This window comes from Peromyscus eremicus, chromosome 16_21 (assembly GCF_949786415.1).
Source record: "Peromyscus eremicus chromosome 16_21, PerEre_H2_v1, whole genome shotgun sequence".
Taxonomy (NCBI): domain Eukaryota; kingdom Metazoa; phylum Chordata; class Mammalia; order Rodentia; family Cricetidae; genus Peromyscus; species Peromyscus eremicus.
This window is the reverse complement of record NC_081432.1, coordinates 57,586,425-57,610,365: the sequence shown is the minus strand read 5'-3', so window position 1 is coordinate 57,610,365 and position 23,941 is coordinate 57,586,425. Positions and strand designations below refer to the sequence as shown.

The window sequence follows — 23,941 nt, the reverse complement described above, 5'->3', positions numbered from 1 at the left end:
GTTTGGGATCACAGGCTTTATTTAGGATTTTAGTTCCTGAGATTTCAATCAGTCCTTCATGGTGTGTTTATGATCAATATGCCAACATTAAAGAAATCAACTGATCAATAAATAACTGAAACCTCTTTTATCCACAGCTTCTCCCTCTATTTGGATCCTGCCCTTCCACAGGCGAAATGAACATCACGGTATGACATTTTTATAAATTCTAATTTGAACTAAAACATGAAAAGGGTTACGTAATAAAAATGGTAGTTAACATTTGCTGGATTCTGCCATGTACTGGGAGTTCTGAATCCCTTACTAGCTTGCATCATCTCTGTAATAGGTCAGTGACTGGATGTTATTAGTCCCATTTCACAAATGAGGAAGCCAAGCCTTGGAGAGGCTGGAGAACTTGTTTGAAAATAACTATACACAGCAGAGCTGATCCTCCTTCCAACTATCTCCATCATTAAAGCCCAGAACATCAGCAACACTTGCCCGGATGCACAGAAGAGGAAACAGACTGGGATGCAGCCGGAGATTAGACGAGGCTTATAGGCATGATGGGGTCAGTGCGTGGCTGGCCTTGCTTATGGAGTAGATAGGTTCAAGGAGTCTGGGATTCTGCTTAAGAGATACACAGAGAAGAACTGGAAAAAACAAACAAACATACAAAACAAGGAACTTAGGGGCTCCGTGATGGCACACACGGATTCAAAAATACTCAACCTTAGGAACGGAAATCATAGAAGACAAAAGCAAGCAAAAAGCGAACTGAGATCAAGTTCTGCGGTATCAACATTTGGGGCAGAATTTACTGAGCTGATGATTCTTTTCACTTAATAGTCAAGTTCTTCCTTTAGCTCCAGAAAGACCTTAATACAGGGATCCAAGACAAATACACGTAGCATTAAAATCAAAACCCAACAGCGTAACTGTTGCCTCCTGTTATTCTGTCCTGCACATCTGAGTTTCTTTTGGCCAATAGGCCCAGCATGTGAGTGAGCAGTCTTTAATAACTCAAAGGGCCTGGGTTCAATCCCAACATCTCAGCAACAAAAAGATGAAAAGCAAAACAAAGAACAGCTCAAAGAGGGTGTGGCCCCAAAGAGTGGGAAATGGGAAGGAATAAGACAGAGAGGACTGTGGGATGGACAGCAGTACCCATCCATCGCGGTGGTAGACCATGTTTCCTAGGAAGGAGGCAAATGCCCCTGGCCACACAGGTAAGTTTCAGAGGAGCAGTAACCGATGGTCTCTAACTTCTCCGGTTTCCACACCATCTCCATCACTGCCCGTGAGGTATCAGGGAACCTTCAAATGTGAACAGGTGGCTCATGTGGCCAGTTCTGGGACTTCCATCAGGAACTGCTTTGAGATCACTTTTCCTTCTGCTGGCCTGATAGAGAGAGTGGAACAGGACTAGAAAGCTGTGACTCCATCTTGTCCCCACAAGGCCAGGCTGACCGAGGGCCACACCAACAGAAAACAATGGCTGAGGTGTGGGGGCCAAGAGATGTGGAGAACCCAAGTGCTCCTGTGCCTTTGAGTGACGGCATCTCGAGGTGCCTGAGACTTGAAATCTCTAGACTTTTCTTTCCTAATCAATCAACAAGCTTCTTCTTTGGCTCAGACACCTTACACTTCCTGATACTCACAGTTGGAGGTTTACATCAGAGTCAGTTAGAACTTACACAGAATAGAGAGGACTTTGGTTTGAAATGGTCTCTGTGGCAAAAAGGACCTCCGAGGTCCTGTTACCAGGTGGCCATGAGTCAACAGCACAGTGATACACTGCAAAAATGGGCCACATCCTGGCAATGGAAACTAATGTTCTTAAAGTTCCAGATTCTCATAAAAATGCCAAGCTGTCTTTGGAGATTCTTCAAATAAAAAATGAAAGTGAAAATGTGTTCAGAAACTGCCAAAATTCCACAGAAAAATGATGTGTATGGAGCTATGGTGATTACAGGTAGTTGAAGAACAGAATAATAAAACCATAAAATAACATTTTATGACTTGATTTTTTTTTTCAGCAGACAGAGCACCTTATGGTATAATGAAAATGATACTGAACTGGGACTGAGAAACACCAAAGACTTTTGAGACCTGGAATGTGGCCATCCTGCCTCTCTGAGCTTCGTTTCCTTATCTACAAAATGGGGGGAGGGGAGGGTAGGAGACCAGAGTTAGTCAATTCCCAACTGTCAGAGTCCTGCCAAGGACTTCCAGGAACACCTTTATATTCATGTCTATTTCCTTTCCTCCCCCTCCCCCAATTATCTTTTTACTTAGACACTTCTTTCCATGTAGGATTCCTTAGAAAGAGAAGAAATGCTGGCATGTTCTGTTCCCTCGTGGTGGTGAGGCAGATTCAGAAATGCAACGGTACGTGGAGGACGTAAGCAGAGAAGAGCTCTGACCACTCTGTCACTGGGGACATAGCTTTGATTCTGTTTTGTCACATGCTTTACACACCTGTGAAATTTTGAAATGAATTTCCAGGAAGATTACTCATGCCTCTGGGACTTCAGAACATTTTACCTTGAATTACCTCCATTTCCTTTTTCTAGAAAGAAGGCAGAAAATGTCTCAGCTATCTCAGATGGGCTTGAAATCCAAAGTTTCCTGGATGGGTGCTCTATGTCATGACCGGTGCTCAATGCTGGAGCTCAATGTATGTAGGGTATTGAAAGCCCGCCAGCAATGAGCTCACAGGGCCCCAAACACACACCAGCATGCTCCCAGCCTGCATTCTGAGCTAGCTGAGTAGTTGTGATACATTTTTAGGAGAACACAGAAATGGAGGCCAGGGTCCTGAGAAAGGATGCTCCTTCGTCATCTGTGTCCATTACTGGAAGATGAGTGGGTAGTCATGGGTGGTGGAGCAGCCATGTCACAGACGGGTCCCCTTGCATTGAGATGTGGATTGTGAAATTATCTTACTCACATTCACTCATTGCTGACCTATTAACCACCACATACAATCGGAGACACGGGGACCCATTGAGAAATGAAGCGGTTGTGGCTAGCCAGTGCACAGTGAGTCTCGACAATCTCCATTGTGGGGGGCAGGCCAAACACCTGAGTACAAAGTGTGCTTAAAACCTAGTGAAGGAGTCTAGGGGGCAGATCACCATGAGGGAGAGGAGGGCAGCTACTGTGCAGTGAGGTCCGTGGGGCAGGCCTCAAAGACGAGGAGAAGCCAGTCATTTGAAGCCTGCAGGGAAAAGAGGTGGGAATGGCATGTGTGAGGGAGCTGGGGTAGGAGGAAGCATTCCACGGTGGAGCAACTAGAGGACCAGCTTTCACTCCTTCACTCTCTCCCTACGGGCTTTACATGGTGGGGTCATGTTTGCACCCTTTCCTGGGTAACTACTTCATATGCAGCCTTTGTGATTTCTATACATCCTTAGACAAAATCTGTCCAGTAATTTTCATTCAGTGGGAAAGTTCCAGCATAAACCAGAAGTGATGATTATGCTGACTATATGCCCACTTTTCATCTAATCATTTAGAGGAAAGACTTTGTGTACTGCCGTATGATTATTTCTAGTGTGTTTTCAGTCAAATATTCCTTGCAAAAAAACTGGCTTGCAGTAGTTAGGGAGATAACTCGGTGAATAAAAGCACTTGGCATACAACACGGATGGCCGGAGTCTGGATATGCAGAACCCCTGTAAACTATCGGATGTGGCGGCTTGGATCTGTATTCCAGGGCTCCTGCGGTAAGATGGGAGGCAGGAGAATAACCAGGAAGCTTACAGACCAGCTGCCTGGAGTATGTCACAAAGAGGCAGACAAAGGAGAGATTTCCTCAAGGTCAAGAAAGGAAAGATGGACTCCCAGAAGTCCTCTGACCAACGCAGTTGTGTCTTGTGGTACATGGGTACCTGCACCCACACCCTGTCGCCGACCCAGAGAGAGAGAAAGAGACATTGTTTTAAAATTTTAAGCTTGCAATTTAGCCCTGATGAGGAAATTCTTCTGTGACACCTTTGCAGTGTGTTTTTAATCTACAGATCCCTCACACTGGGTTCTGTTCAACAGCTGCATGGACACCACTGGCTGGTTCAGTCTCACCCCTGTCAAAGGCTGACTTTGAATCTAAGCGATTTCGTGTTATTTTAACGTTGCATTGAAGTCAGTTTGAACTGAAGTCTTTTCCTCCACCCTTCCTCTCTTACTGCCTCATTATCCAAACACTGTAACTCTTTTCCTTTCCCATAAGCACAGAGTCAGGCAATTACAGCAGTGGACACAAGACTTTGTGCCCTCGGTAGAAAGTTCTCGGCACCAAGGACCGCAGGGTCAGATGATGCGGTAGGTCCCGCCTCACTCCCAGGCATCTGCTCCATGGGAGGAGACGTGGAATTGAAGGTCAGAGGGATGGAGAACGGCCACACCAAAGTGGTCTGGATGACATCACCAGTCAACACCAGCTCTTCCCTTGCTCCTTGTCAGCTAATCATGGAGGTGCTGTGTGTCTGTCCATGTGAGTTCCAACCTGCATGCCCTCCACTCCCTCCCGGGAGGCTGAAGGTGGCCTGAGCCATTCTCCATATGATGGACATTCACACTGGAGTGAACAAAAACTAAGACAGTTTTGTCAATCAACAAACAGAGCTGCAGAGACGTCTCAATGGTTAAGAGCATTTGCTGCTCTTGCAGAGGACCCGAGTTAGGTTCCCAGCACCCACACAGTAGCTCACCTGTAACTCCACAGTCAACGGATCTAACACCCTCTCCGCTCTTTGCTGGTACCCATACTCACACAAGTCACAGACACATAGTTAAAATAAGTCTTAAAATAACAAGCAAACAGGCTCAGTACTGACCCATTGCTTGAAGATAGGGGAATGCTAGAAAGGGAATGTGCCTGCTCATCACATGCTATGCGTAGTTGCTTCTCCTCATCTGTCTCTACTTAAAGATCGTTGTTCCTATGTCTCTCTCCGCTGGCTAGGTATAGGTGCCTCTAACATGGTGTATAGAGCAGGAAGTGCTGAGCTTTCATACACTCTCTGCATACACCCTTCTCCCAGGTACCCAGCCTCCCTCTGCAAGAACAGTACATTGTGTTTGCAGTGAGAGCCTGCATTAACGTGGAGCATTCACCGAAATTTCATAGTTCACATCACATATGTTTAGTTTTATCCATATGCATAGGTGGTGATTTGAAAGAAAAGTGTCCACCCTAGCCTCAGGTATTTGGGCACTTGGGTCCCAGTTGGTGGCACTATTGGGAAAGCTATAGAAAGATGTAACCCTCCTGAGGAAGTATGTCATTGGAGGTGGCCTCTGAAAATTCGTAGCCGGGTTCCACTTCCTGTTCACTCTCTCTGCTTCATGAATGCTGCTGAAGATGTGATCTCTCAGCTTTCTGCTCCTGCTCCTGGGCCTGCCATCTGCTGTCATGTCGCCCTGCCATGGTGGATTCTTAGCCATCTGGAAACATAGCCAAGATAAACTCTTTCGTGAGTTGCTTTTGGTAATGGAATTTTATAACAGCAACGGAAAGTAACAAACACATCACTGTGTGTATCTTCATGACTGTGCTGGTACCCATGGAGACCATGAGAAGGCATTTGATCCCCTGGAGCTGGAGTTACAGGTGGTCTTGACCCACTCAGTGTGGGTTCTGGAAACTGATCTTAGGTCCTCTGCAAGAGGCATCCTTAACTGACAGCTCTCTCTCTCTCTCTCTCTCTCTCTCTCTCTCTCTCTCTCTCTCCAGCCCCTTGGTATTCTAATTTGGGGCAAACTTACAACGGTATTACCTCCCATTAGAACATCTCACAGAGCATTTCTGATGCCATTAACGTCCTCATCTTTCCCTCCTCCTGGCCCCCAGGAAACCGCTGACCTTTTTCCCGTCTCCACAGATGGTTTTGCCTCTTCCAGAGTGTTAGAAACTAGAATGTACTGCATGTGGCCTTTTCTGACTGGTGCCTTCCACTAACTGAGAAGAATTGAAGGCTCTTGGAATCTCTTCACCTGCAGCAAGCACTCAGTGGGCAATAGTGGAATGTATGGTCAGAGCTATGGATGGGAGGTGCTCACTGCACAGTTCTGTTGTACAATTCTATTGTCAACTGTTTATTGAGGCTTTCTAGGTGTGGCCCATGTACCAAGCACCTCTAAACAATAACACTGTTTGCATAGGGCTTCTACCACTGCGGTCACTACAGCTATCCTGACAGCTAGGTGGACTGATTCTGTTTTCATTACACCCATTTTAACAGATACAAAACCATCTGTCCAAGTCCCCTAGACTAGAAAGATGAAGAGGTAGGCCTGCCCTGTGAACCCCTGGTGTGCATTATGCCTTGTCATTTACATTGCCTCCCCTAAAGCCAAACCCTGACTCATTTGACCTGTCAAAACTTCAACAAAATGTGGATTCATGCTCACACAGGACAGGTGAGAGCTGACAGAGGCTCTTTCTCATCATGACTAGCTGATACAAGAGACGATCCACACATTCTTGGCCTTGACCTTGTAGCCTCTACCAACATGTCCCACTGCAAGCAAACCTCTACTAGGTGGAGAACTGAGCTGTACTCAGAGAAGAAAACGTGAACACCTGATCACCATGTAGCTCATTGTCCTTCAGCTGTAAACATGGTACTTCTGGACTCCCCCAGCTCCTGGTGGGGATAGCAAGGGCTCTGGAGGTCCAGGCTGAATTTCACTTCAGATCTGCAGTTATGATGGGGCCTCTAGTGGACAAGGACTTACCCTGGGAGTTATGGCTGCTTGTGGGTGAGTTATGAAGGAAGTTAACGCGATTTCTGCTTGAAACCCAGTACCTCTTGTATCGGTCTACTTGTTTCAAATTTTCATTCTGTCTTAGTCACTCTGCTGGGGGCCTGATACTAACAGTCATGCTGTCTGATGAGTTGTCTCTTTGGTGTTTCAGGTTCCCCAAGGTCAACATTGGTTCACAGTTCGACACTCACAGCCTTCCTGCCCAAATCCTCTCCATGACCTGAATTTTCTTTCCCAGCCAATGACATCATCCAGTCATTCAAACAGGAAGCAAAGCTGATGATGTACGGAATTCATCCATCATCCTCCAATTTTCTGTTTGAAATCTGTCCATTCTTGTGGTCCCCGAGCCTCTGCTTTGCAGAAGTGTGGGCCACCCAGCGGATACTCATGTTCCAGCGTCCCCTGGGAGCTGGATCCACGCTCTGTCCCCCTGTCTGTACTGACCTCTCAGAGGTCCTTCCCGGGGTCATTTCCAGCTCACACTTTTTCACTCTCACTCTTTGCCCCAGTCCATACAAAAGCATCTCAAACAATGGAAAAGGGAAGAGAAATGGCAGAGAGTTGGAAACGGTGACATTCAGGGACACTGGCCTCCTACTTCACATTGGTTTGGTTAAACATTCAGTTCTATCGGCCTCAGGCAATATTAGCTCTCATTACTGAAGAAGCCTGTTCCAACGCCACTCTCTTCAGAGCTCTCCTCGTGGGTCGGGTCATCCTGGGTTTTGCTTTTCTGAAACACTGGCTTTAAAGAAGAGATCATTGATGTTATGAATCTGGGTAACAGCTGCTAAATTGGCTGTATCAAAACCTAAATTTCATAGGTAGAGGCAAACTGGTGAGAGAGAATTCACTAAAATCACATTCATATTCTTTTGTTTCTTTCTTTTTTTTTTTTTTTTTTTCCAAGACAGGGTTTCTCTGTGTAGCCATGGCTGTCCTGGAACTTGCTCTGTAGACCAGGTTGGCCTTGAACTCACAGAGATCCACCTGTCTCTGCCTCCTGAGTGCTGGGATTAAAGGTGTGTGCCACCACCGCTCAGCCACATTCATGTTCTAAGGTAGGGGTAAATTTACAGGGCTCTACACTGTGCATTGAGCAATGAAATGTCACCTGCCAGCCTAACCTAATCAGCAAACTCCAAAACAGTAAGAGAGCCTGTCTCCAAAACAAGATGGAAAAGCTGGAGAGGTGGTTCAGTGGTTAGGAACCGCTGCTTAGGCAGAGCCTCGAGTTCAGTTCCTGCACTCAAGTCAAGTAACTCCAGCTCCAGGGAACACAATGCCCTCTTCTGGACTCCATGAGTGTCTGTGCTCATGTGTGCACATGTCATACACAGAATTACACCATTAAAAAGAAAAGAAATCTTTAAAAAATGAAATAAAAATAAAGTGGATGGCTTCTGAGGAACAACACTCAAGACTATCTGTAGCCGAAGTTTTTCTGTGTCCCACCTAGTCCACAGCCACTCAAACCCAAATAAGCACACAGAGGCTTATATTATTTAAACTGCTTGGCCATTAGCTCAGGCCTACCACTAATTAGCTCTTACATTTAAACTAACCCATAATTCTTATCTATGTTTAGCCACGTGGCTTGGTACCTTTTCTCAGTTCTGCCTTCACATCTTGCTTCCTCTGTGGCTGGCTGGCGACTCCTGGCTCTGCCTTCCTGTTCCCAGAATTCTCCTCTCTCTTTATCCTGCCTGTACTTCCTGCTTGGCTACTGGCCAATCAGCACTTTATTTATTAACCAATCAGAGCCACACATTCAGAGCATACAAAGTGATATCCACAGCAATTATCCTCCAGCCTACACACACGCCCATCAAATGTTCACATGAACGGGGACACACACACACACACACACACACACACACACACACACACCCCTGTGCACCCACGTGTGTATGCACCCACACACAAAAACAATTACTAGGTGGCCTATGAAGATATCAATTCATATTACAGAGACTGTATTGAATCCACACTGTAATAAATTTTGGTCAAAACAAAAATGGTGATCACAAAAAGCAACAACAACACATAGAGCCATCAGTAGATCATTTCTATGACAGAAAGAAACAAGTAGTTCTGATTCCCTAGTAAATAATTAGACATAAAGTATATATGTTAGCAGGGCAGTGAAATGAAGCCTGATGATCTGAGTTGGATGCTTGGGCCCCAATGGTAGAAAGAGAGAATCAACTTCCACCAAGTTGTCCTCTGACCTCCACATATGACATGGCATGTGCACACACATACACACATAAATAAATCCATTTTGAATACGTGTTAAAATATAAACAATTACAATAATAAAATAATATAAAAGTAATTATAAGGAAGTTGGAAGATCACGTGTTGGGAAAGTTTTAAAACAGCCTTAGTTTTAACGAACAGAGCATTGACTCAGTTAGCTGAGGTTAGTAAGAGTCAACTCATTCAAAATGAGATCACAGGAAGTCACTGGCAAGTGTGCCCATGAGGAAATGTGGACAATAGACAACCACATGGAAAAGCACTCAGTCTTGCTAGCTAGCAGAACAAGAAAAAGAGAACTTTTAACACTACCACAAACCAATTGAACAAGTCCGTGGTTAAAACTATGTACTGCTCTTCCAGAGGACCCAAGTTCAATCCTCAGCTCCCACATCAGGCAGCTCACAACTGCCTATAACTCTGCCTCAGGGGAAATCTGATGCCTCTGGTCTCCATGAGCATGTGCAGTCATGTACACAGACCCAGACATGCACAGAACTACCAATGAAAATAAATCTTAGAAAAATAACATGGGGTGGGGGGAAGCTTGTTTGGTGGAACTCTTGCCTAGCATGTAGGAAGTCCTGGGTTCGGTTCTAGTATCCTGTAAACTGAGCGGTGATTCAGCCCACAGTCTTAGCAATGTGTGTGTGTGTGTGTGTGAAGGCAGGAGGATCAGACATATACAATTGGGCTGGAGAAAGAACTTAGTGTCTGCTGTGTGAGCATGAAGTCCTGAATCCAGATCCCCAGCATTCGTGTTAAAAAGTGGGGTGCTGCAGAGAGCGTGGGCGGCTGTACAGATTTGGGGCACAGAGACAATCTAGCCACATCAACAAGTTCTTGGTTCTGTAAGAGACCCTGTCTCAAAAAACCCAGGGTGGACAGAGGAGGAGCCCCCAAGGCCACAACCCTCCCTGAGGCACTGCTGCCAGCTGATGGCCGCTGAGGGAAGGAAAATCACTTCTCTTTGGGTGGTAGCCTCTGGCAGGTTGCCAGCGCCTGTTGGATGACCTTATAGATATGTACACATGGCGGCATCAATTAGATGCAGTGGGTTATTTTTTCAGAAAGAGGATTTGAACCTGGAAGGGAGATACATTGGTGAAAGGGGTCAGGGAAATTAGAGAGAGAGAGAATGGGCGGCAGAAATGATTGTGATATATTGTTTATATCTATGAAATAAAAAATACATTTTAATGATCATAAAAATCATAGTGGAGATGAAATTGAGGGTGTCACTTGATACTAACCACTGACCTCTGCATGTATATATACAACCATGCACATACACACAACAATAATAATATAAATATTGTTATTATAACAAAAATAAATAAACGTAGAGTAAATGGGAAAAACAGAGTGCTAAGAGCTCAATACTCCTGATCACACAGTTTATTGCTGTCCTTTCTAGAAAGCATCCCTAGTAAAGCATGGGAGCAAATGTAATATACTGCTGCACACATTTGGCACAGAATTGAACTCTGGGGTAATATGCATCAGGAAAACTGCCTCCAAATTAAGAATGGTCTGGAAATAATATAGGAACCTTATTTTTAGCAGGGAACAATCCAAAGCTCCAACAATAGGGAAATGACTAAGCCAATTATAATTGGTGAAGATGATGGACTCAGGTCAAGCAGCTGTTCATGGTAAAACACAAGGAACTGTGCATATGAAAAATCCATGCTTGAACAACATCACAAAACCAGATGCTCATGTAATGTGTGTTGCTGTGGGATGTGCTCTATGCTGTGAATGTGTTGCTCTGATTGGTTAATAAATAAAGTGCTGATTGGCCAGTAGCCAGGCAGGAAGTATAGGTGGGACAAAGAGAGAGGAGAATTCTGGGAAGTGGAAGGCTGAGGGAGGAGATGCTGCCAGCTGCCGCCTTGAGGAGCGGGATGTAAAGTACTGGTAAGCCACAAGCCACGTGGCAAGGTATAGATTTATAGAAATGGGTTAATTTAAGATATAAGAATTAGATAGCAAGAAGCCTGAGCCATTAGGCCAAACAATTTAAATAATGTTAGTGTCTGTGTGTTTATTTGAGTCTGAGTGGCTGCCCGCCTGGGCGGGACTGGAGATAGCTCCAGCTACAGTGTGTTTGTCCTTTGAATGGAGAATAGGAGAGACTATGAATGCACACCTATAGGACTTCACAGAATGCTTCCTTAGAGCTGGGTTCTTCGTTCACACATACATGCACAATGGACCCATTAGCTCAGGAAGCGTCATGGCTGAACTTCAAGCTGTAACTCCCTACAGAGACCTGGTCCGCACCTGACACGCATTGAAAGGGTCCAGCGTCCACTCTTTCCCTGGAGTCCATTACAACCCAACCTTTATGTCCCACCCCAGTTCCTTACTCCTCATTTTTCTGCACAGTGGATAGAAAAAAGTTTCAAAACCAAAGCTGCTTACTAGCCACTGCTGCTGATAACCAAACAAAAATCATAAGCACCCAGTGGTATCAGTTACAGTGTAGAGCTCCTCAAACGTGAGTTAGTGCATGGGTGTCTAATGAGAGGGTCACTGGAATTGCTTATGTTTTGAATTTGGTAAAGCTACTTGATTTTCTCTTCCTCTCTCCTGGTTAGCTTTCTGTTGCTGTGGTAACCACCATGACCAAAAGAACACTGGGAAGGAAAGGGTTTATTTGGTTTACACTTCCATGTCATAGCCCACCATTGAGGGAAGCCAAGACAAGAACCCGAGACAGGAATCTGGAGGCAAGAACGGAAGTAGTGACCGTGGAGAGGGACTGCTCACTCACTGCTCCCCAGGGCTTGCTCTGCCTGTTTTCTTATACCTCCCAGTAGATTAACAAAACCAGCGCTCTGATTTGAGATTTATAACAGATACAGATAAATCTGCCCAGATGGATGGAAATTATTGGAAAATTTCCCACTGTGCTGGGCCCTCCCCTATCAATCATTAATCAAGAAAATGTCCCAAAGGCATGCCCACAGGGCAACCTGATGGAGCCAATTCTTCAGATCAGGTGCCCTCTTCCCAGATGACTCTGGTTTGTGTCCATTTGACAAAAACTGACCATTACAACCTCCATTTTCTCCAGTTGCAAAGTGGGACGAACAACAGTTGTACTCCATTTGGTTGTTACGAGGGTCAAATGAGGTGACTGGGTGGGTCATGTCAGTGCCTGCCTGCCGGGCAGTAGTTAGTATTTATATTTTATTGAATATCATCATTGCTTACTATCATACCTTTTCTTTCAGAAAGTGCTGAATGCTCTCAGTTTGAAATGAAAGTACCGGGTTTGGGGTTTATTATCTATATGATAAAAGGCACAGACTGGATGAGTTGCCACTTTCTGTGATGCATGCAGGAGAAAATGAAGCTGTTTTATTGTTATTTTTGTGTTATGACAAGGAAAACGAGAAACTAAAAAAAAAAAGTAAAATGTGCTTTTGAGAAAGACTATTTATTAATACTTATTAAATAATGACTAGATAAATACTGAAGTTTACCTTGTTTAAATGTTCTGAATAGTTTTATAAATGTCCTGGTGAAACATTAAAAGGTTGTATTTCTTGTGGCTAGAGGGATTACTCAGTGGTTAAAGCACTTGATTTTCTTGCAGAGGACCTGTGTTTGGTTTCCAGAACCCACATGATAGTTCGCATCTGCCTCCTGTCCCTCCAACTCCAGGGAATGTGACACCCTCTTCTGACTCTATGGACACCAGGCACCCATGTGTGGTGTACACATGTACATGCTAGCATTCACATATACATAAAATAAATGTTTTTTAAAGGCTATTTTCCAGCAAAAAGTGGTACCACCTTTGAAATAAATAATAAATGTTCTACCAAGTAGGATTTAATATTTCCCAGTAATTTTCCACGTGGCTTGGATTCCTATACTTGTATAATTTTACAGGGCCTTTGTGTTGGTGTTACTTTCTCATATTTTAATTTTCCGAGATAAACTCATTTAAATTCCTATCAAGTCAGAGCAAATCTGTACCTCTGGCCTTATGACCTCCCAGGAAGCTCGACGGTGGTCATTTCTTATCCCCAGAACAGTCAAGGCTCTGAGAAACACTAGGGGGCATGGTTTTCTTGATATGGCTCCTGCTCTGCCCTCTCAGTGGAAAACGGGAAAGGAACAATAAAAGGGAAGTAGGTACATCATAAACAAAACAGACCATGTGTTTTAGCAAAATATAGACTGTGCTTCTGAGCGCGTGGTGGACAAGAGTGTTCAATCTAGGTTTCTAATTGCCAGACAGGAATGCGGAACTCCAAAGAGGCGAGGCCCTTGGTTGATGTCACTTTGTATACATTATTGGTAAGACAAAGCTGGAGTTCAGAACACGGCCACTAAGCCCCGCCTGCCTTGTGTGACAGGTAAAACACGGGACCAACAAGCTGGAAAGCCAAGGCACACATTTCTGGAAACACGTTCTCTGATGCTCATAGTGTGTGAGCGGGTAGTAGGTTGGGTGAGGGTGTTTGTGTGTGTATGTGGAGGCCAAAGGTTGACTTTGGGTGTCTTCCTCGATTGTCTCTACCTTTTTTGGGGGGATATCTTACTGAATCTGGAGCTCATGATTCAGCTAGGGAGGCTAGCCAATGAGCTCCAGGGATTCCCCTGTCTCCAGTCCTTCTCTACTCCACCCCCACCAGTGTTGTGATTTCAGGTGTGTGCTTCTGCATGCGATTTCAGGTGTGTGCTTCTGCATGCGATTTCAGGTGTGTGCTTCTGCATGCGATTTCAGGTGTGTGCTTCTCCATACAATTTCAGGTGTGTGCTTCTGCATGCGATTTCAGGTGTGTGCTTCTGCATGAGATTTCAGGTGTGTGCTTCTGCATGCGATTTCAGGTGTGTGCTTCTGTATGAGATTTCAGGTGTGTGCTTCTGCATGAGATTTCAGGTGTGTGCTTCTGCATGCGATTTCATGTGTGTGCTTTCTGCATGAGATTTCATGTGTGTGCTTCTGCATGCGATTTCAGGTGTGTGCTTCTGCATGCGATTTCAGGTGTGTGCTTCTGCATGCGATTTCAGGTGTGTGCTTCTGCATGCGATTTCAGGTGTGTGCTTCTGCAGCTGGCTTTAACGTGCTGGCGTTCTGAACCCAGGCCCTCACTCCAGCACGTCGAGCACTTTACTGAGCCCTCTCACTGCCCTCCACACTTGTTTTTGTTTCCAAGGACCAAGCGATCTGCCTGGCAAGCCGAAGTGTATTTTTAAGCTCTGTACAACACAGAGATGCTACCCTACGACTCTGCCTAGGCCACGGAATAATGCCTTTGTCTCAGCACCGTCAGAATTGGTTGTGGAACCTCGAGGCAATGGGGATGGTGGGACTGTGACAGTGATGGTGGTGTCCCTGTCCGCTGAGTACTCATGCGCCCCGTGCTAGGTACTTACCTACGGTTTTCATTTAAAATCTAAAACAGTAACTTCCTAAGGTGTGTATCATCTTATCCACGTTTGTAGGTGAGAACAGTGATGGTTAGAAGTTTCAAGGTTCCTCAGATTCACACATCCAGTAAGGAACGTTGTGGTGAAACCAGATGGATGTTCTTATATTTTATTCACCACTTTCCCAAATACCTCTGGTCTATAGCCAGTAAGATAGAGAAGAACTTAAGGTCTGAGGTGGTAGAAGCATAGCCGCTAAACTAATTTGGAGCTTTGGGGCTGGTATTCAAATGAGGCAAGTCCCTACTAAGCTAGAGCCCTGTTCTCTTTGTAAATGTAAGTGGGGGAAGTGCTTTTAAGTTGATGGATCAATGTAGCACTTAGCAGAGGCTGAGGTACACTTCAAGGTACCAGTCAAGCAGCCTGAGAGAAGATGCTGAGCTGCAGAAGGACAAGAGTGAACTGGCCCATTCCCTGATACTTCTTTTTCTTCCCAAGGACAGTCCTTTCACCTGGTTGTGTCTCCATTTTCCAGTATGGAAAGCGATAGGAGGTGTGAAACACCACACGGGTGATGATGGAGATGCTGTCTAGCTAGAACCTGCAAGAGGCACCCTCCTCACTACCCTGTGCTCAAGGGAGTGGTAGCCATCCTCCAGTTCACAGCTGTATGGATGCAGGCTCAGCCCGCTGCATGCAGTGTCCCATGCTGAGCACTCTGGGAGAGATGTGACAGTTGACATTCACTGTCAAGCTGACTGGACTTGGAGCCACGCCTCTGGGCATGTCTATGAAGGTGTCCATGAATGGCTGACCCCAGAGAGGCTTCACTGAGGAGGGGAAACCCACCTTGAGTGTGGGTATCTCTGTCCCATGGCTTGGGGCTACAAACTGGACAGAAAGAGAGAAGGGGCGTGCCAGCCAGCATAGACTCTTAGTTTATTTTCCTGCTGCTGTGATAAAGTACTCTGGCAAAGTAACTTAATGGAGAAAGGGTTTATTTTTCGCTCACAGTTCAAGTCTATCACGGTGGGGAAAATCAAGGCATCAAGATCTGGAAGCAACTGGTCATACGGCATCCAGAGTCAGGAAACAGAAAGAGATGGATGCAGGCTTGCTACTACTTCTCAGCTCACATTTACACAGTCCTGAATGCCCTGCCAGGGAATGGCCTGGCCCACAGTTAAGATCAGTTACTGTAATCAAGATAGCCCTTCACAGTCTATTAGGGTTCCTCTAACAGGCTAACCTTATAGACATAATCCCTCACAGGTGTTTCCAGCAGACATATCACCAATTGGTTGTGTGTGTACGCATGCGTGCATGCACATATGGGGACCAGTGAGGGTCTTCATCTATTAATTCTATCCTTTTTTATTTTTTTTCAATTTAAAACTTTATGAAAATATACAGGTACTGTATTTACATAATAGCTACCTCTCCCTCTTCTCATTCCAACTCTTCCCATGTCTCCCCAGTTCTCTCCAAAATTCATGATCTCTCCTTCTTTAGCGATACACAGGTCTATGCACGTGTATGTATAAATATACATAGATCTATATATAAATACAGTGTACTGACTCCATTCAACATTGCTCATGTGTATACATGCCTGGAAGTGGGTGCTTGGTCCAATCCCAAGTGGTCACTCTTCCTTGATTTTTGAGGAAAGGTTTCTTGAGTCACCTTGGTGACCTAGATACTGTTGTGTTGATAATGAGCACTAACTACTAGACTATGAGTATCATGTGATCAGTGGCTTCCTACACCGGCCACCACGTCTTCTTAGCCACAATGGACTGTATCTCTTCAAATCTGGAGCCAAAATATATCCCTCCTCCCTCACACAGTGTCTTACCATGGATTTGGTCACCATCCCCAGGGAAATAGTGCAGTGGACAAATTGAAACACGTTACCCTCTTCGATGAGCTTGTGTGGGAGAAAAGACCCCAGTAGCTACAGTGCTGGGAGCAAATGTGTGTGAACAGGAGGTGTTTTTCTGGAACACAAAAGCAGGTGTTATCAGCACGGCTGTCATGCCCAGAGTGATGCTTAAAGGTCCTTGCAAAATGAATTTACTGGGACTTAGAGTTGGACACAGGATCCCTGGCTGCAGTCGGAGTCTTTTGGAAACCCTTATGAAAATAAACATGTCAAAGCATGGACAAATGGACACCACAGTCTTGTAGCAACTGCCTTTTCAGGAGCCGGGCTCAGAGAACATGCAGAGAGGCAAGTACAGGAAGGGAAAAGCAGGACATAGAGTCTGAGGACCCGTGGCTCCTGAAGGATGATATTAGACCTCCTCACATAGTCTACAACAGGCCTGTGCAGACACTCCCAGGACGTGGGGGATTTCCTGCTGTATATTTGGATTCTTCTGCTTTCAGTGTTGTGAGCTTTCAACATACCTGTTAGCAGGGTTGAAAAATTATCTGACCACGAAAACCAGATGCAAAGCTCCTAAGTCCTTGGAAGGCACCTAAGACTGACGGATGCTGTATTTGGGGACTTCATTCCCTAATGTCCAGCTTCCACAGAGCCCCTGGCACCTCACATTTGTTGACCTGGAGCAGCAAGGGAGGATGGGGGCTCTACCCTGCTCTCCTCTGAGAGTCAAATGCTCTGTTACATTTTTAATGCCACCCCAAGACTCTGTGTCAAGTTTCCAGAAAGTCTGCCAGAGTTAGTTGCCTCCTGTTCATAGGCAATTCCAAGGCTCAGAAAATAAACAAGTGTGACTCAGTATTCTGTATCTTATATTTTTAGAGAAGATCAGCATCTAGAATGTGCCACCTGGTCCAACATTCTGAAAGTTCCTTTTCATGCCATGATCACAGCCACATTATTATTCTTTTTTTCCCTTCCTTTCCTTCCTTCCGCTGGATATGTGGGAACCGCCTGCTCCAGGGGACATGACTCATCAGACTGTTCCACAGTGAGTGTGACCTCAGGAGGTACTCACAGAGGCCAGAGCCCCTGGCCCATCCTCCATGGTGCTGGGGACCAAGAAGCCACCAGTCTCCTGGGCAACCAGATGATCGCCCTGAAAATGCCCTCAATTGTGGAATCTTTTGTGGAAGTTTGTCTAGCGTCTTCTAGTGTAGGGGTTCCCCTGCTTACTAAAGAAGACACTTGAATTGAAAGCACTAAGCCAAATGAAAAAATATCTGTTACTAAAATTCAAGGTCATTTTATCTTTCTTTAAAAAAAAACAAACCTATATCTACTCATTAAATCCAGAAAATAATTATTAATTGTATAAAAACTTGAATGTAGAGAGATATAAAAAAGAAAAAAATGACAAACACCTGTAAGATCATCATGGAAATATCACCCCTGCTAATAGTTTGATATATTCATTACCTATATGTGTTTTTTTTTGTTTTCTATATTTAAAATAATCAAATGTATATGTATTACTAACTGTTCTGTATGTGTGTGTGCATGTGTGTAGACATAAGTGCATTTATGTATGTGTGTGTGAATTCATGTGTAGACACAGGTGCACTTGTATATATGTATGTGTGCATGCATGTGTGTAGACACAAGTGCATTTGAGCATGTATGTGTGTGTGTGTGTGTGTGTGTGTGAGTGTGCGTAATGTGTGTAGACATGGGAACATGTGTCTGTAGAGGTCAGAGGTAGTTTTTACTAACTGCTCTCCACCTTGTTTTTTTGAGGTAAGGTCTCTCACTGAACCTGGGACTCACTGGCTGCCTAGACTGGCTAGCCAGCAGAATCCAGGAAGTCTCTCTCTGCCTCCCAGCAGCAGGATGGCAGGCACAAGGTCCCCTGGCTTGACTTTGGTGTGTTTTTCTGTTGTTTTGTTTGTTTCATTTAGATTTTTCTTGGAGGACGTTAGTGCCCTTTCCTGTGCAATGAAAACCTTCTCCAAGGTTAACTTCTCCTCCCACACCCATGCTGCTATCTCATCCCCCTCACTTTAAAAATTGTGGGCATGTCTAGGTAACATATTTGTGTGTACATGGCTGGGTGCGTGTGCATGTGGGTGTGCCCACAGGTGTGGAGGCAGGAGGTCCAAGTCAGTGTCATCCTCCATCATTCTCCACTTCACTTTTTGTTTTGTTTCCAAACAAGTTCCCTCAGTGAACCTGCCGTCCATCATTGTGTCTGTTTGGACTGGCAAGCAAGCTCTAGGAGTCCAACTATCTCTGCCTCCCCAGCCCTGTTACCCAGGTATGTGCCAACACACCCAGCATTTTCATGGGTGTTGGGATCTGAACCCAGGTCCCCATGTGGCAAGCACTAAACCAGCTGAGCCACCTCCCCAGCCCCTCACCCTCCTTACTTGAAGACCTTCCGGAGTCCAAGTAAAATTTGCAGCAGGAGAAGCTCACAGTCCACCTGGGTAGACACAGAAGAGGCATAGGCTGGCCGCAGGCTTGACTGACAGAGCAGAGAGGAAGTGGCTGGAAGCCTTTTCAAGAGCCTGCACACTACTTCCTGTTCCGTAGTGAGACAGTCTCTTTGACTTAGTGGAACCCCATGTGGTCCATTCAGTGTGGCCCCTCAAGGCCCACCTGGCATGTGTGTTCCCTGTCAGCTGGGTTTACCCCATTTGGGACAGAGTCCATTCAGAGCCGTGTTAGCAACCTAAAGTTTATAGCAGGTGTTTCCTCAAACATGAGCACGTGACATCAAATTCCCGCGTACAAACTGTTTGTTCCTAAAGACAGCAGGATATCACTAATCCTTACTATGTCCCCAGAAAGTACAGAGGCCAAAAGGGTTCAGTCTTATTCAGTTAATTACTTCATAATTATGAAAAAAACGTCATCTGTGCTCTCATAAGTGGTTAGTCTAGGGAGAAGTTGGAACCCTCTGACCATCAAAGAGGATTTCACTGTGATACTCACAGACCTCACAATCCAGGTTTCAAGTGTTTGCACACTTTTTTTTGGTAGAGTTTCTATTGCTGTTAAGAGACACCATTGCTGTTAAGAGACACCATGACCACAGTGACTCTTACAAAGGGAACTATTTCATTGGGGCTGGCTTACAGGTTCAGAGGGTTAGTCCATTATTATCATGGCGGGAAGCATGGCAGTGTGCAGGCAGACACAGCAAAAGAGAAGGAGCCAAGAATTCTACATCTGGATTGTCAGGCAGCAGGAAGAGAGAGAGAGTGAATGACACTGGGCCTGGCTTGAGCATTTGAAACCTCAAAGCCCACCCCTAGCGATACACTTCCTCCACCAAGGCCGCATGTCCTAATATTTTCAAATGGAGCCACTCCCTATGAGCCTATGGGGGCCATTTTCATTCAAAGCACCACAGTAAACTTGGTAAACTTAAGCTGTTTGAGATGTGATAGGTTAAGACCAATGTCTCTTTCCACTGGGGTTCTCCATTATGCTTCCATTAGATCAGGTGGCTTTGGAGTAACTTTGGGAGTTTAGGAGACATCACTGAATGGGAAGCTAAATTAGAGATACAGCTATATTATTGCTATTGCAAAGAACTGGCTTCCAGTAATGAAGCTCACATTTGTTGTGTTAACTTAGCTCAGGTTGTGACACCAAGGTTAAAGGTCATAGGTCATATCAAAATATAAATACAATCGATGACAACAGTGTCAGCAGTATGCGGGTAATAAAGAAAGGTCAATATTTGAAATATACACAGAGAGATTCTAGTCTGTGGGAAGTTGCAAACGTAACTAGCTTGTATTCTAATTATCAATAATAAACTCAAATTTGTTGCCTAGGGGTGGTGAAGGAAGTGTGTTTTCATCCTTTCCATCATAAAAGGACTTTCCAAATATCATCAAACGAAGAGACAAAATGTCATATAAAAAATTAAAAATCTGAGAGTACAGAAGTATTGCAGATACTAAGTATTGAATACCATTGTGGCTTCTCTGGATTTTTTTTTTTTAAGTCTAGCATCCGATGACTTTTAACAAATCTGTAATTTGTTTTGACTTTTTTATTCCAAATGCATAACGACCTCAGCAGCTAATTTTGTGTTCCAAATAGGCTTCAGGCCCCTCAGACCTGCCCCTGCCACAGCTGCCCTCTGCCCTTGGCAAGGGAACTTGGTCAATCCTGACTCTCCTTCATCTGCCCAGCTTCTCCCTCTCTCTGCCTGCCTCCTGGCCTCTCCTTCCTCCTGGCCTTCCCTGCCCTTGCCAGCAGTAAATGGGCCCGTGTGTCCCCTTCTCATTGACTCCTGCCTGCTCTGCTTCATCCAGCCACTGTCCTCCAGGTCCCTGCTCATCTCTTGTTCCATTTCCCTGGCCCAACTTCTGTCCCCAAGGCCTTGTCAGAGCTGTGAACCTCTTCCTAGTCAGGACGAGGTTCTAGACTGTGGGAACCAATCAGAACAGGTTCCCCAATGGTGATTAGAGAAGATGCCACTTGTCTGGGGTGGGGGTGGGTGACTCAGAGCCTGGGGTATTGGGTCACTGTGGTGTACCATGGTGACTTGGCATCAGAAGGCAGGGTCCAGCCCCTGGGGATGGCAGGGGAAATGGGTTCTGTCTGATAGGCAACCCATGCTAAAGGTCATTCCGAGTCTAATTTGAGCATTCAAATTTGAGAATATGAAAACCAGAATGGTCAGAGAAAGAAACAAAGGCCCTGGCTGTGTGGGACTTTGCTCAAGGCATCTCATCCGTGTGGCTCCCAACTTCCTACGAGAGAGAGAACAGCAAAGACACCATTTCACCAAGGCTGCTTTGCTTTGCAAACGACCTTGAGAAGAGCTCAGCTCCACCAGAAAGGCTTTGGGGAGAAAGGATGGGCCATGTCATTCGCAGCTGCCCTTTCCCCATCCTTAGATGGTGAATGACCTTTGACCTTTAACGAGCATTTTTAACCAATGTCCAAACATAACATCTCCCGGGGTCTTGAGTAGCAGAAGGGTGGGTGACAGAGAGACAAGAATCACAGAAGGTCACAGGAATCCCCGAGACTCTTCCCTCACTTCCGCAAGAACTTTACCCCTCCCTCCCTCCATCCTCTCTCCTCCTTATTATTTCTACAGACAGGGAAGTGAGTATCCTAAGAGACGGTGAAAGTCGCCAGTCACTGACATGTCCTGCAGAGAGGTTTAAATTGATTCACAGTAAGCAGACTGACTCAAAGGTAAAAGTGTAGGCTTTAGAGACCAACATGGCCAGGATGAGCTCCTTTTCCACACAGCCTTTGGATCCAAGCAGGAGCTATAGAAATCTCACTGCAGGATTCTGCAGAATTTGTTTCAACAAAGCATTAAGCCTCTAAGAACGTCCCTGGGAAAAACATAGACATATGTAGACTAGGGTTTTTATGTCCCTTCAGTTTCAGTAGGCTATGCCAACAGCTGCCAGCAGAAACCTTAGGATGCAGCAATTGCGGTACGGGCCATGTTAGGCTTAGTGCTTCCCGAGGAGAAACACCAAGTCAAAGAAGGTTCCAGGTTTCTCGATAGTTCTCTGACCCTTCCACAGGTTATTATGCACCATGAGTCTCTCAGAAGAAGGCAAAGCAGGTAATGTTTTCAAATTTCATTAGGTATGGAACTCTGTGTGTGTGTGTGTGTGTGTGTGTGTGTGTGTGTGTGTGTGTGTGTGTGTGCATATGCACATATGGGTCTGTCTTTTGGTATATGTGTGTCTATGTCTGTGTCTGTGTGTAGTATCCCAAGGGATCTGTGCTTGACAGACTATAGTTTCATATGTAATCACTGACCCTAGCATATAAGAGAATTCACCATGCCTACTGCCCTTTTCTGTTCTCAGTGGCAAGCATTTAGGAACACTTGGATGCTTTTGGGCTGTTTACTTAATACCAAGGGTCTCTCTCCACCCTCTCATGTTCCTCTGAGTCCTTGGAGCTATGCCCTTCTGCAAAGCCATAAACAACTCAGCTCAGAGGATAGTTACCACCTCTGCAATCACGGGCATAACATTCTCTGCATGGTGGCATACCGGGCCTCTGTTATGGCTGGGCCTTGTGCTTTGGTTCTGGCTATTTGGATCAAGTGGATTTTCCAATATAAATAAAATGGGAAGGCTTTTTTTAAAAAAGATCTTTTAATGGGAAATCAAGACCATATACCATTTGTCCAAACACAAAATAAACTTGGCCTCCTGAGATGTTTGGCCACATCATTTCACAACTGCTACTAATGGGAGACCAGGCCCACTAATTGCCCAAATGTAATTATCCCACATCAGGGCTGAGTTACGAATAGACGCCAAGCCAATTTGCTGCTCTATAAAAGTTAGCTGTTCCAGCACTAATAGATGCTCTGGCTACCCAAACCAACGTATTATTTCAATACCAAGTAAAAATTGTTGCCAGGGAAATGGGTGTTTTCTCCTCTGGTCCTTTGCCACAAAAAGCGATTCACTGGCTCTGGGGCCCAGTACAAATACATAGCAGACCCCTTTATATCTTGTAGGTTTCGTTGTTTGATTTGATTTTTGTTCTGTGAGACGTAGCCTCAGTATATATCTGTGCTATCCTGAATCTTGCTGGCCTCGAGTTAATAGATCCACCTGCCTCTGCCTTCCAGAGTGCTGGGATCAAAGGTATAGGCCACCAAACCCTGCAATTTTAAGGTCAGGGAATGGCCTTCAGGGATGGGAGATGGCCCAGTCAACACAGTGTTTGCCATCAGATTTCTAGAACTCACATTAAAAAGTCAGGAACAGAAGTAGGCATCTCTTATCCTAGTGCTAGCAAGGTGGGAATGGGTAGAGCCCTGGATCTCTCTGGCCCACTAGTCTGCCTAGATGGCTGGGTTCATTGAGATTCTAAGTCAGAAAAAGAAGATGAGTGACAGAGGAAGACACCAGACATCAACCTCTGGCCTCCATGTGCACGCCCCTGCACACACATTCACACTTGCATATCTAGGCATTCACCCACACACACACAAGAATAGAATCAGTCTTCCATATCCTAACAGATTCTGCACCTTGTGATCAGGTATGAAGTATATATTCCAAAGTACACTGAGGATAATGAAAAATGAGAGATAAGATGTAAGAGATGAGTAATAGCTTTCTAAAGAGTCTTCTCTCTCCTTCTCCCTCTGTCTCTGTCTCTGTCTCTCTCTCTCTCTCTTGATGTATGTATGTATGTATGTATATATGTATGTATGTATGTATGTATGTGTATCCCCATGTCCCCTAAGGATATTTGAAGTGACTAGGAAGAATTTCTGAAAGTGGTAAACAGTAATTACTAAAAAACGATTTCATCTAGTCACCAACAGGCCCTTTCTCTGAGTGTCTAGACCACTCAACTGAACCATGCAGTTCGAATCCTCAGCCTTCCTCTAGTGTTTATGCTTACCCTCCCGATGACACTCACAAGCCCTTCAGGTGGGACTCCATCTCGACTTGGGATGCCCCAGCCCTGAGGCTGTAATCAGTCAACACTTGAGGCTCAGAAAACATGGGTTGGGTTGGGTTGTGTTGACCAAATCCTTGATGACCTCCTTGCTAGCTCTGTCTTGGAACAAAACAAACAATCACAAAAACTCATCAACTATATTGTGTGTTCAAA

At 45.1% G+C, this 23,941-nt stretch overlaps 1 protein-coding gene and 1 long non-coding RNA gene across 2 annotated transcripts in view; one reads left to right on the top strand and one right to left on the bottom strand.

The window, feature by feature from the left end:
• Nucleotides 1-23,941, bottom strand: part of Clic5 (chloride intracellular channel 5) — a 147,176-nt gene that overhangs the window by 102,626 nt on the left and 20,609 nt on the right. The gene's annotated exons all lie outside the window — the stretch shown is intronic.
• LOC131926667 (uncharacterized) lies at nt 10,864-12,806 on the top strand. Its single transcript, XR_009383536.1, has 2 exons — nt 10,864-10,941; nt 12,629-12,806. It is a non-coding gene; the product is annotated as an uncharacterized LOC131926667 (long non-coding RNA).